Source organism: Procambarus clarkii, chromosome 27, assembly GCF_040958095.1.
Source record: "Procambarus clarkii isolate CNS0578487 chromosome 27, FALCON_Pclarkii_2.0, whole genome shotgun sequence".
NCBI lineage: Eukaryota > Metazoa > Arthropoda > Malacostraca > Decapoda > Cambaridae > Procambarus > Procambarus clarkii.
Window position 1 is genome coordinate 41,901,028 of NC_091176.1, and position 11,310 is coordinate 41,912,337.

General features: G+C 41.0%; 1 pseudogene; it reads right to left on the minus strand.

Moving 5' to 3' along the window:
- The window catches only part of LOC138369251 (sodium-coupled monocarboxylate transporter 1-like), a 153,070-nt pseudogene that overhangs the window by 17,012 nt on the left and 124,748 nt on the right, over nucleotides 1–11,310 (minus strand).

Here is an 11,310-nt window from a genome sequence, read left to right on the forward strand (position 1 = left end):
ATGCAGTCGGCCCACCCTTCTCTTTCCTGCCTAATTTTTGTTGCCTGGTCATAGAATTATATTAAACCTGTGAGGCACGATTTACCATCTCTGAACCCATGTTGGTGGTGTGTTACAAAGTTATTTCCCTCCAGATGCTATACAAGCCTTTTCCTCACGATCTTCTCCATCACCTTGCATGGTATACAAGTTAGGGAAACTGGCTTGGAGTTCAGTGCCTCTTGCCTGTCACCCTTCTTGTATATTGGGACTCCGTTAGCCGTCTTCCACCTTTCTGGTAGGTCTCCTGTTTCCAGTGACCTGTTATACACCATAGAGAGTGGCTCACTTAGTGCTTCTTCACCTTCCTTTAGTATCCACGGTGAGATTCTGTCAGGCCCAACAGCCTTTGTCACATCCAGCTCCAGCAGACACCTTTTGACCTCATCACTGGTGAGGTCAAATTCCGCAAGGTTGCTTGGTTTGTCTCCTCCTCATTTAGTGTAGGGGCTTCTCTTTGTTCTATTGTGAAGACCTCCTGGAATCTCTTGTTGAGTTCTTCACACACCTCCTTGTCATTCTCTGTGTATCTGTTCTCCCCTTTTTCAATTTCATCACTTGTTCCTTCACTGCTGTTTTCCTCCTGATGTGGCTGTGGAGCAGCTTTGGTTGGGTCTTGGCTTTACTCGCAATGTCATTTTCATACTTTTGTCTCTATGTCATATATGTCATATATGACAATACTATGTCTCTTTGCTTCCCTCCTCACTCTGAGGTACTCATTTCTGGCCCTCTGGATCTCTCCCTGCTCTCCGGTGTTCTGTTATTTCTGTAGTTTCTCCATGTTCTTTTACTCAGTTGCTTCGCTACCTTGCATTCCTGGTTGAACCATGGGTTTTTCTGTTATTTTCGTTTTTCTCCTTTTGGACCGGGATAAACCTGTCTGCAGCTTCCTGGCACTTCTGAGTGACAAAATCCATCATGTCCTGCACATTCTTGTCTCTAAGTTCTGTTTCCCATGGTATTCCCCTGAGGAAGTTCCTCATCTCGTCATATTTTCCTCTTCGGTAATTTAGTATTTTCCCCTCGGATCCCATCCTTGGATAGGTTATCCCTGCGTCCACCAAGTACTCAAAAGTCAGTACACTGTGGTCACTCATTCCTATGGGGGCTTCAACTTTGACTTCCCTTATTTTTGACTCATTCAGGGTGAATATCAAGTTGAGTCTAGCTGGTTTATCATTGCCTCTCACTCTTGTGGGTTCCCTAAGATACTGGCATAGAATGTTCCTTGTTGCCGCTTCCAAGAATTTATCTCTCCATGTATCTGCACCAACATGTGGGTCCCCATTCTCCCAGTCTATCTTTCCATGGTTGAAATCGTGCCCCTTATTATGATTAAGAGTCTTGAGCCATTCCTGCAGGCAACTGAAGCTGGTCTATTATATTATTGGTTGCCATGTTGTTCCTATCAAACTCCTGAGGTACGGAGTCTCTCTCTCTCTCTCTCTCTCTCTCTCTCTCTCTCTCTCTCTCTCTCTCTCTCTCTCTCTCTCTCTCTCTCTCTCTCTCTCTCTCTCTCTCTCTCTATGTCTCTCTATGTCTCTCTCTATGTCTCTCTCTCTGTCTCTCTCTCTCTCTCTCTCTCTCTCTCTCTCTCTCTCTCTCTCTCTCTCTCTCTCTCTCTCTCTCTCTCTCTCTCTCTCTCTCTCTCTCTCTCTCCCCCTCTTCACCTCTTCAGCTAAGGTGGAAGGCGGTGACTGTCTACACAGTTCTGAATCGTATTACGATGTCATTCTATAAAGGCTTATCTCACACTTTCTAAAAGCTATAACCCCACCAAACCACTAAACTTGCTCTGACCAACATAACGAGGACGGAGCTTAACTCTGGAAGTTAAGCTCCGTACCTGTTATGCTCTTCCTACATCTCACTCAACCAATTAATCGCCTTCCTTTCAAAATCCCCCCCCCCCCGTGATAACCGACCCTTACAAAGAACACATCCCAACACTGAGCCAGATGATGCCTACCTCCAACACCACGAAGTCGTCACGGCTATTGTAACACGGTAGACACTAAATGCAGAGTTCACCATTTTTTCTATTGTACGTTATTAACGTAACCTTTCTTACATTAACAACTTAACTTTTCTTACATTACACGTCCCCTAATTAATCACCTGGACACGTGGTGCGCACCTTTGCACCACCTGTCCAGATGGTAGGGACAGGTATTAGCGTAAATCTCCCTACTAAAGGCAGGTCCTTATATTTTATATATTTTTCTACTTTTTTTCTTATGAAATGATAGACCAATCTATTTCATTATGTATGAGTTCATTTTATTTAATTTGAGTTCAAACTAACGTAGATATATGACCGAACCTAACCTAACCTATTTTAACCTAGCCTAAACCAATATAACCAAGTCAATTATTTATGTTCCCAGTATAATATAATAATAATAATTCAAATAAACCAATCGGAAACAATTTATGGAAATAAAGCAAATCACTCTGCCTATTAGGCAAATCGGACCTTGCATAGTAGGCCGAGAAGTGCGTTCTGGCTACTGGGTACGACATACATATAAGTCACAGAAGTCCTGCCCAGCGAGCTTAACATCTGGTTCTGGGATGATGGTACCCTAGCTGGTTCCCAAACTCTCTCCTGGATGACATCAGAAAAATCCAGGAGCAAGGTGCAGTTTTAGGCATCACCCTGAACCCTTCTAAATGTGAAATAATATGTTCCAACCAGGGCATCGTAGAGAGAATAGAGGGTTTTCTGCCAAATATCTATATAACTAAACCTGAAGACAGCACACTCCTAGGAGCTCCCCGGGGGTTGAAAGCCATCGATGATAAGAAAATCCTTGATAAGAAACCGCCAACCTTAAGAGGATGGATGGGAGGATTCAAGATATTGATGCTCATGATCTGATGCTCATGACTCTACCTCATCACCAGATGTCTGTCCCTCCCCAGGTTAACCTACTTTCTGAGGTGTTCACCATCCTACGGTATCCAAAGACTAGGTGAGTATGACCGGTTACTGAAATCAATGCTAGAAAAAGCCCTCAACCTCTCTCTCTTGATGACCTACAGTGAAAACAAGCCTCTCTTCCCGTAAGACTTGGGGGCCTCGGAGTTCGAACAGCAAGGCAAATTGCTGTTCCAGCCTTCATGTCCTCCTCATCGGCATCCGACGACATTGTGAAGGAAATTCTGTCTGCCTACTTACATCAGCTGGCAGGTGTTCATGATCCCAATTTCACACACTGTGCCACCGAGTGGGCCTCTCGTGCAGGTCCATCACCTCAACCACCATCCCCAAAAGCCCACAAGCAATCCAGCTGGGATGGCCCCATTGTAGACCAAGTTGCTGCAGAGTGCCTGGGTGCCGCAACAGCACAACACAACATTGTTCGCCTCACAGCAGTAGCAGCCCCACATGCAGGGGATTTCCTGTTAGCAACCCCAATGTCGGCAATTGGCCCGCGTCTCGCACCACACGCCCTCCGAATTGCTGTGGCCCTCCGCCTTGCTGCCCCAATCCACAACAGATATAGGTGTATTTGCGCGAGGTGGTGGCTGACAGGTACGATCACCATGGCCTACTCTGCCAAAGCACAGTGGGGGTGGCACTCGAGGCACAGTGAAGTTAACGAGATCATCAAGAGGAGCCTCACGACAGCTGGATGCCCAGCTGAAAGAGAGCCCCGTTACCTAACGCCCCATAACTCTTATGCTCTTATTGGTCGCTCAGATGGTATCACATTGAACCTCTGGAAGAATGGCAAGCAGTTGGTATGGGACCACACATGCCTATCAACCCTGGCTAACACCTACATTGACTTCAGTGTTGCACAACCAGGTGGCGCTGCCACCCATAGGGAAACAGCCAAATCCCGTAAGTACATAGAACTGGATCACCACTACAGCTTTGTCCCCATTGCTTCTGAAATACTCGGCGTCTGGCGTAAAAGTGCTACCAGTTTTTTGAAGGAACTAGGTTCTAGCCTCATTGAAACAACAAGGGACCCTAGAGCTGCCAGCTTCCTTTTCTAGCGCATCAGCGTAGCGATACAGAGGGGAAATGCACAATGCATTCAAGGTTCCTGCCCGCCATCTGAGGAGCTGGAGGAACTCGACAATTTAAAATAATCATCTTTGTACTGGTCACCTTTGTACACAGGGAGCCGGTCGGCCGAGCGGACAGCACGCTGGACTTGTGATCCTGTGGTCCTGGGTTCGATCCCGGGCGCCGGCGAGAAACAATGGGCAGAGTTTCTTTCACCCTATGCCCCTGTTACCTAGCAGTAAAATAGGTACCTGGGTGTTAGTCAGCTGTCACAGGCTGCTTCCTGGGGGTGGAGGCCTGGTCGAGGACCGGGCCGTGGGGACACTAAAAAGCCCCCGAAATCATCTCAAGATAACCTCAAGATATACCCTTTATGTAACTCCATTTTTGTAATAAAGTTTAAATAAAATAAATATATATGTGTACATACAAAAGAATGGGGGTGGTAGAAGATAATATTAGTGTTCAGTGAATCCACAAGGTCTTCTCTGAATACTCCTTATTTTCTTCTCCGAGGCTTTGGGTCCTCACATTTGCACCAGTGGTGGTATATATATATATATATATATATATATATATATATATATATATATATATATATATTGTGACGATAATCTCCTTCAAGAGATTGAGCCTGCTCTTCCCTCCACAAATACGTCGTTACAAATATATAAAACTACTATGGAAGAAATGTTCAACAACGACAACAACACCAGCAAGGTTTGCCAGAGCGCAAAATGTATGCAGCCAGGAACACCTGCTCAGCCTCAAACCGCCAAACTACCTGTCTTGTTGCCGGCTCCTCGCTGATTGGCCGCCGGTCTGGCTGCAACTGCACTCCACCCACCATACTACTTGATGTCTGGGGCCGCCACGACCTCAGTCCTCAGAATATTCAGTGCTTTCATACGGTTAACACTTCTTCCTGGTAGACTAAGCTTTGGCTTACGTGTACTAAGAGAGGTGATAGCTTAAAGCCAATATTCCTGCACCTCTCATTTTATTGTATATTGCACAGCTTGTTATTGCTCACTTGTCTTAACGTAACTTTTCATTTTGTCATTTAATTCTTCTTATTATTTTGATTGATTGATTTTATTATACGAATTTGTATGTCCATTTTATTCATGTTTTGTTTATTTAACGTAATTAAAATTTCATTGTTAAAATTTACTTGTGTTTTGTGTGTCTTCTCCTTACCTTACCACAGACGAAGTTCCAGATTTTCTATTTTTTTTTATTCTATGTGACGAGGCCATACCCCTAGCTTTGAACAGCCGAACACCAACGCGTTACCGTCACAATATATATATATATATATATATATATATATATATATATATATATATATATATATATATATTATATATATATATATATATATATATATATATATATATATATATATATATACATATATATATATATATATATATATATATATATATATATATATATATATATATATATATATATATATATGTTCTATTCATGTTACAGTGATGTGAAGAAATATCTGTGCTCAATATAGTCACGAGAGCTCTCGGGAGTTAGGACTAAAAGTCATACGACTTTCCAGTACAGTCGGTGGCTGAGTTGTTATAGTAATGGACATGCCAAGGTGCATGGAGGCTCATGCTGACCGGGTTTGAATCCTTCAGGAGCAAGAGTTTTTCTGATACACGTGTGCCTGGAGATCATTCAAGTTGGATACATGGTGTATTCGGCATTTAGGTTTTGAGAAAGCTTCCAGATACGTCTATATTTCATGCGTATTCTTGCCATTATAACATCACTTTGCCGAGTACTTGCTCTGTTAGTTCCATACATGAATGTTCCCTCATGATGTTTATCACAATGTTTAATGCTACAATTTTCTGGTCTCTGAATTTGTTAGGTCAGTAAGATTTTCATCAGATATTTAAGAATTCTCTTTGTTACTGCTAATGAAAGACACACACATTAATTTCTACTACTGGTCTACTACAGGCGGTGTGCATGCTTGAGGTAACAACATGATTGTGTTATATCCTGTACCTTAGTGGTAACCCAAGGTGCGCAGATGCCGGTCAGGAAGACTCCATTCATGGGGCCGAGGATGGCCCCGGAGACGCTGTAGGTCACGTGGAAGACGTTGCCTAGCTGCCCCGCCACCATCCCCACCACCATCCCCGACGCTCCTGCCAGTGCCGCTGAGGAAACACAAGAGATTATCAATAAAAAAGTTCCTAACATGCAGAAGTTATCAATAACACGTTTGAGAAAACATAAAATTAACGATGAAAATAAAGAGATTAGATTCCAAAGCACTTAGTGGATCACAATATTGCGTGTGCAGACTTCGATACCTCGACCCCCTCCTCTTAACTGTGTGTGTATAGGATTTATGAAGCATATATATTGCCCGGAAAATAGGCCCAAAAATAGTTTTGGTGTGGTGACCTAGCTAACAATATTTGCTCTCCAGGTATTGGGCCTAATGGACGGACTATTCGTCAACGAGGCTCTTTCAGGTAAACTAAATATAATTTATGCAGACGACGAGTCACAACAACGTGGCTGGAGATATGATGACCAAACCACAACTCGGAAGATGGAGAAGTAACGACGTTTCGGTCCGTCCTGGACCATTATCAAGTCGTGTGGTGATAATGATCAAGAACAGACCGAAACGTTGTCGCTTCTTCATCTTCTGAGTTGTCGTTTGGTCCTCATAAATAAAATTTAAATTTTTCTGAAAGTTAAGCCACGCAACTTCAAACTAGCAGCTTCCACAAGACCTCAAAGGCCTTGCTCCTACGTTTAGCCAGTCAGAAGTGTCTCTAAGTTCAAGGAAAGATTTCGTGTCGCGTTAAGATCAACAGGATAATCTTCAAGAATTATTCTAAACACTAATGTTTCTTTGATTCTAGTATAAAGTAAATATACTTCAGTTTGAATGGCGTTAAAAAATAAATAATATCTTTGTATATACAATGAATAGCAGGGTATACCTCTTGTCATATTCCCTCATCATAACTCAAAACTCGTTATGAACAATATAAAACCAAATTTTAAAATATGTTTGCAAGTTAAATTATATTATTAATATATTTTCTGAATATGTAATGATTTTTTGGTAACTTCAATTACTTTGGTCAAACAAACATCTAAATTATTATCAGCAATCTTTAAACATATAACATTTCTTCCATTTTTTTATGAATGACTAACAGGGGCTTGAAACTGTCTAGTGAGAGTGTTTCATTGATCATAATAGCTCTTTCTGCTTACCATTGTTGCTGTTTAAAGAATGGTAAGAAATATATAGTCATTTTATTAAGAAAGTTTCTTTTTTGTGAAGCCATCTTTTAATTTGTAATAAATCTGCAATTTTGAAGATGAGTTTGAATGACGTTTGTGATAATCACTTCGTGAAAATTTCTGGCGGATGAGGTTAAACGGAGGAAATGTTTGCACTCCTTCAACACCCTGGTAAATGCCTCGTCTGTGTCTTGGGAGTTGGTTTGTAATATTCATTTTATGTCTTAACACTTTCTTTAGAAACTATTTGTCTACTTGTTATCTTCACCGGAGAGAGAACATTTTGTAGAATACTATTAATTTTCTTAAGCAAAGCTGTAAGCCATAATGAGGGTTCGAACCCCAGGAGGTTCGAACAGTTCCAACAGAGGGTGCAGCAGTATTCCAGGTTGCAATTCTTTTGACCATGTCGTGGCGTAGTTGTCTATAGAGAGTGCCTAGGAACACCCACCGCTTTGGTTCGAACCCTCACCATGGCTCCTACGGATTTTATCCGTGATGCATCACCAAAGTGTGATTACGGTGTATTAATTTTATTTTAATTTTCTTTGGCATGACCTGACTACACTTTCATTGGGTCTGAAGTGTGGTCAAAGTCAGACACTCGTGGACATTCTCTCCTGATCGTTGACAGATCAACATCACCTTGCAGGTTGATGTGTGCTCCCAGTTTCCCCATAACGAAAAATGTTAAGAAAAATGCATATATTTTAACTATAAATGCTTCTTCATTTACTCTCATAAATTTTCTCCTGCACTAGGTCGTTGAGTTGTACATGTTTTGAAAGTCAAGCAGCCATCATACAAAAAGTCATAAACGATATAATGGAGAGAAAGGTGACCCCTATCAACTCTACTCACAAGACACATCTTAACACACTGCAAGAGTAAGATTACCACCACCACCTTCCTCTTGAACTCTCCCAACACCAAATAAAGTGAGTTGAAAGAGACGAATTTCTTCTATATCTTTTCATGCACATTTTGGGATTCGCATTCTTAACCATCTCAATATATATGTAAGACTAGCAGTACCTGGCTACGCGTTGCTGTGGCTCACAACAGGTAAACTACTGTCTGAACTACAGTAGTTCTGTAGTGAACTACTGCAACCTTTCCTGTCCCCTAGTCCTCCCCCACCATTCTCTCCTCGCCCGTCTCCTCTTCCTTCCAACCATACCCCACTCCCCTGTCCCCTCGCCCTCCCCACCATCTCTCACTTCCGTCCTGTCATCATCGCCACCATTTCCCCACTTCCTCGTTCCGATGCCTTCCCAAATAGTCTGATGTTCCCATCAGAAAATTCGGAACATCAAGTGATCTGATGTTCCCATCACTGAAGTATAAGAAATACAGTTAAAAATGAATTGAAAATACGAAAAAATAAAAAAATAAACTATACTCAAGAAATGAACGGTATGGTAAACAACACAGCTGAATTCCCATGCAATTCACACAAAACAATTAAATCAAAATGAAAATAAATCAAAATCTATGAAAATTCAATTGATCAATGCAATCAGAAACATTAAAATGGAATTGTAACATATTTAATATAGCATGTGTGTTGCTCTTACATGCAACAGATGGCGCTGTTTGTCAAGAAAAGCAGTTTTACCTGTCACAGGTGTGGCATCTATACTTATACTTACGAAATGAACGGTATGGTAAACAACACAGCTCAATTCCAACACAATGTCACACAAAACAATTCAATAAAAAATAAAATTAAACGAAATCTATAAAAAAAATATCAATGCAATCGGAAACATTGAAATGGAATTCGTGACATATTTAGTATAGCGTGAAAGTTGCTATTATATGCAACAGATGGCGCTGTTTTTCAAAAACGCATGTTTTTACCCATCACAGGGGTGGCATCTAATAGTAGGTATATAAAAAGACGTGCCTATTCGAAAGCAACGCTGATTACAGTGTGTGTTGCTCTTGCGTCCAACAGATGGCACTGTTTAAAAAAAAACATGTTTTTCCTGTCACAGGTGAGGCATGTATATAGTAGATATATAAAAAGACGCGTCTATTCGAATGCAACGTTGTGTCAAAATTTCAAACCAATCGGTAAAGAGGTTTCGAAGATTTTCCTCACATGAAAAACAGTTTTTTTAGAAAAAGCATGTTTTTTTTACTGTCACATACGTGACATCTATATAGTATGTATATAAAAACCTGGCTGGATGCGAATGGAACATTGTGTGAAAATTTCAAAGCAATTAGTGAGAAACTTTCAGAGATAAGCGATTTTGAACAAACGAACATTTCTATTTTTATTTATATACAAGCTGTACCTACCACGCGTTGCTGTGGCTCAGTCTGGTTAAATGGAAAATAAAGAAAGAAGAAAGTGCACGAGTCAAAAATGTTTAATTTCACAATGCTTGTGTGTATACAATATGTTTTGTTGTTCCATTTTCTGTGGAGATATAAAGATTGTCTGGTTTGCCGACTCTAGAACACGCCACATATAATTGTCCCTATGAGAAGCATTCTGTGTCTAGATGTAAACTGCACAATTCTAGAGATTGGCCCCGAGCTTTGTTGATGGTGATTGCAAACGCCAATCGAATTGGAAATTACAATATATTAAATTGAAATGCCATATCAGTTGGAATCATAGGAATGCGAGGAATGAGGACATCTTCACCTTTCAAAGGTCCTGTCAAGATTGTTGCTTCTACGGCGTCGCTGATAATTTTTTTACTGCAAGGCGCGTGGCGTTGCAAAGCTTTAGCTGGTTGATATTTCACAACATGATAATTGGCACGCAGATTTTCAATTGCCGTACGTGTGATGGTATCCCTGGCAGATCGAGTGAATTAAAAAATTCTGTTGGATAACTAACCGCTTCATCTGCTTCCTCAACAGTGTCGACGGACTTGTATCAAGGAATTACAGATAATATTTGCCTGAAATCTCCTGCAAGCAATATTAATGCGTTCCCAAATGGTCTGATGTTTCCACGCAAATCTTACAATGATTGATCAAGAGCCTGGAGCGATTTTTTGTGGGCCATTGTGCATTCATACCAAACAATAAGTTTACATTTCTGCAATACTTTTTCCATGCCGGATGCTTTGGAAATGTTGCACGTGAGAGTTTCAATGAATTGCTTGTCCAATGGCAATTTCAAAGCCGAAGTAGCAGTTCTTCCACCTGGTAACAATGCCACAGCTATTCCGGACGATGCAAGTGCTAAGGTTATGCCATTTTGGGATCGAAATGCTGCCAGAATCAATCTAATTAGGAAGGATTTACAGTTCCTTCTGGCCCGTCTAAGAAGATTTCTGCAAACCTGTTATTGACAGTTTGAATTATTTGATTGTAAATGCCTTTTCACTCAAGCGTTAGCTTAGGAATATTTGATTGCACATACAACAACAGATCACCCATATTGTAATTTTGTTCATGATGCAATTCTTCATCGAACAAAGCAGCAGCAGATCGATTCGGTGATGGCATTTCCAATTGATTGAGAACTTTGTTCGCGAATTCTAAGCACAAATCTTCAATCATTATCAATGCTTCGTTGTAGATTTCTACTGTGAAATCCATGTTCATATTTGAATTTTCCTTCATATTCGACGGATAATACCTTCACCCATGTGCGACTTATATTTTTCCCATAACACTGTTGGAGATGAAGGAGACCCAGTGGTCAATATGATTGCAAACAATGCACGAATTTGATTTAGATGTGACGTGTTGGACACGTCATTAATGCATACATCTCAGCATACATCTCAGTGTCGGTCGTTCTCCAATAAATTCCGTAGTGCTTGACATGCACTACGGAAAGTGGCATGTGTTACGACGTTGATAAATCTCAATGTCTGGAAAGACATTGGACCTGACACATTTACAACAGCATGCGAAGAAAGAAGCAATCATCTTGATTGGGATGCACGGTGTACAGTCTGCCTATCGTA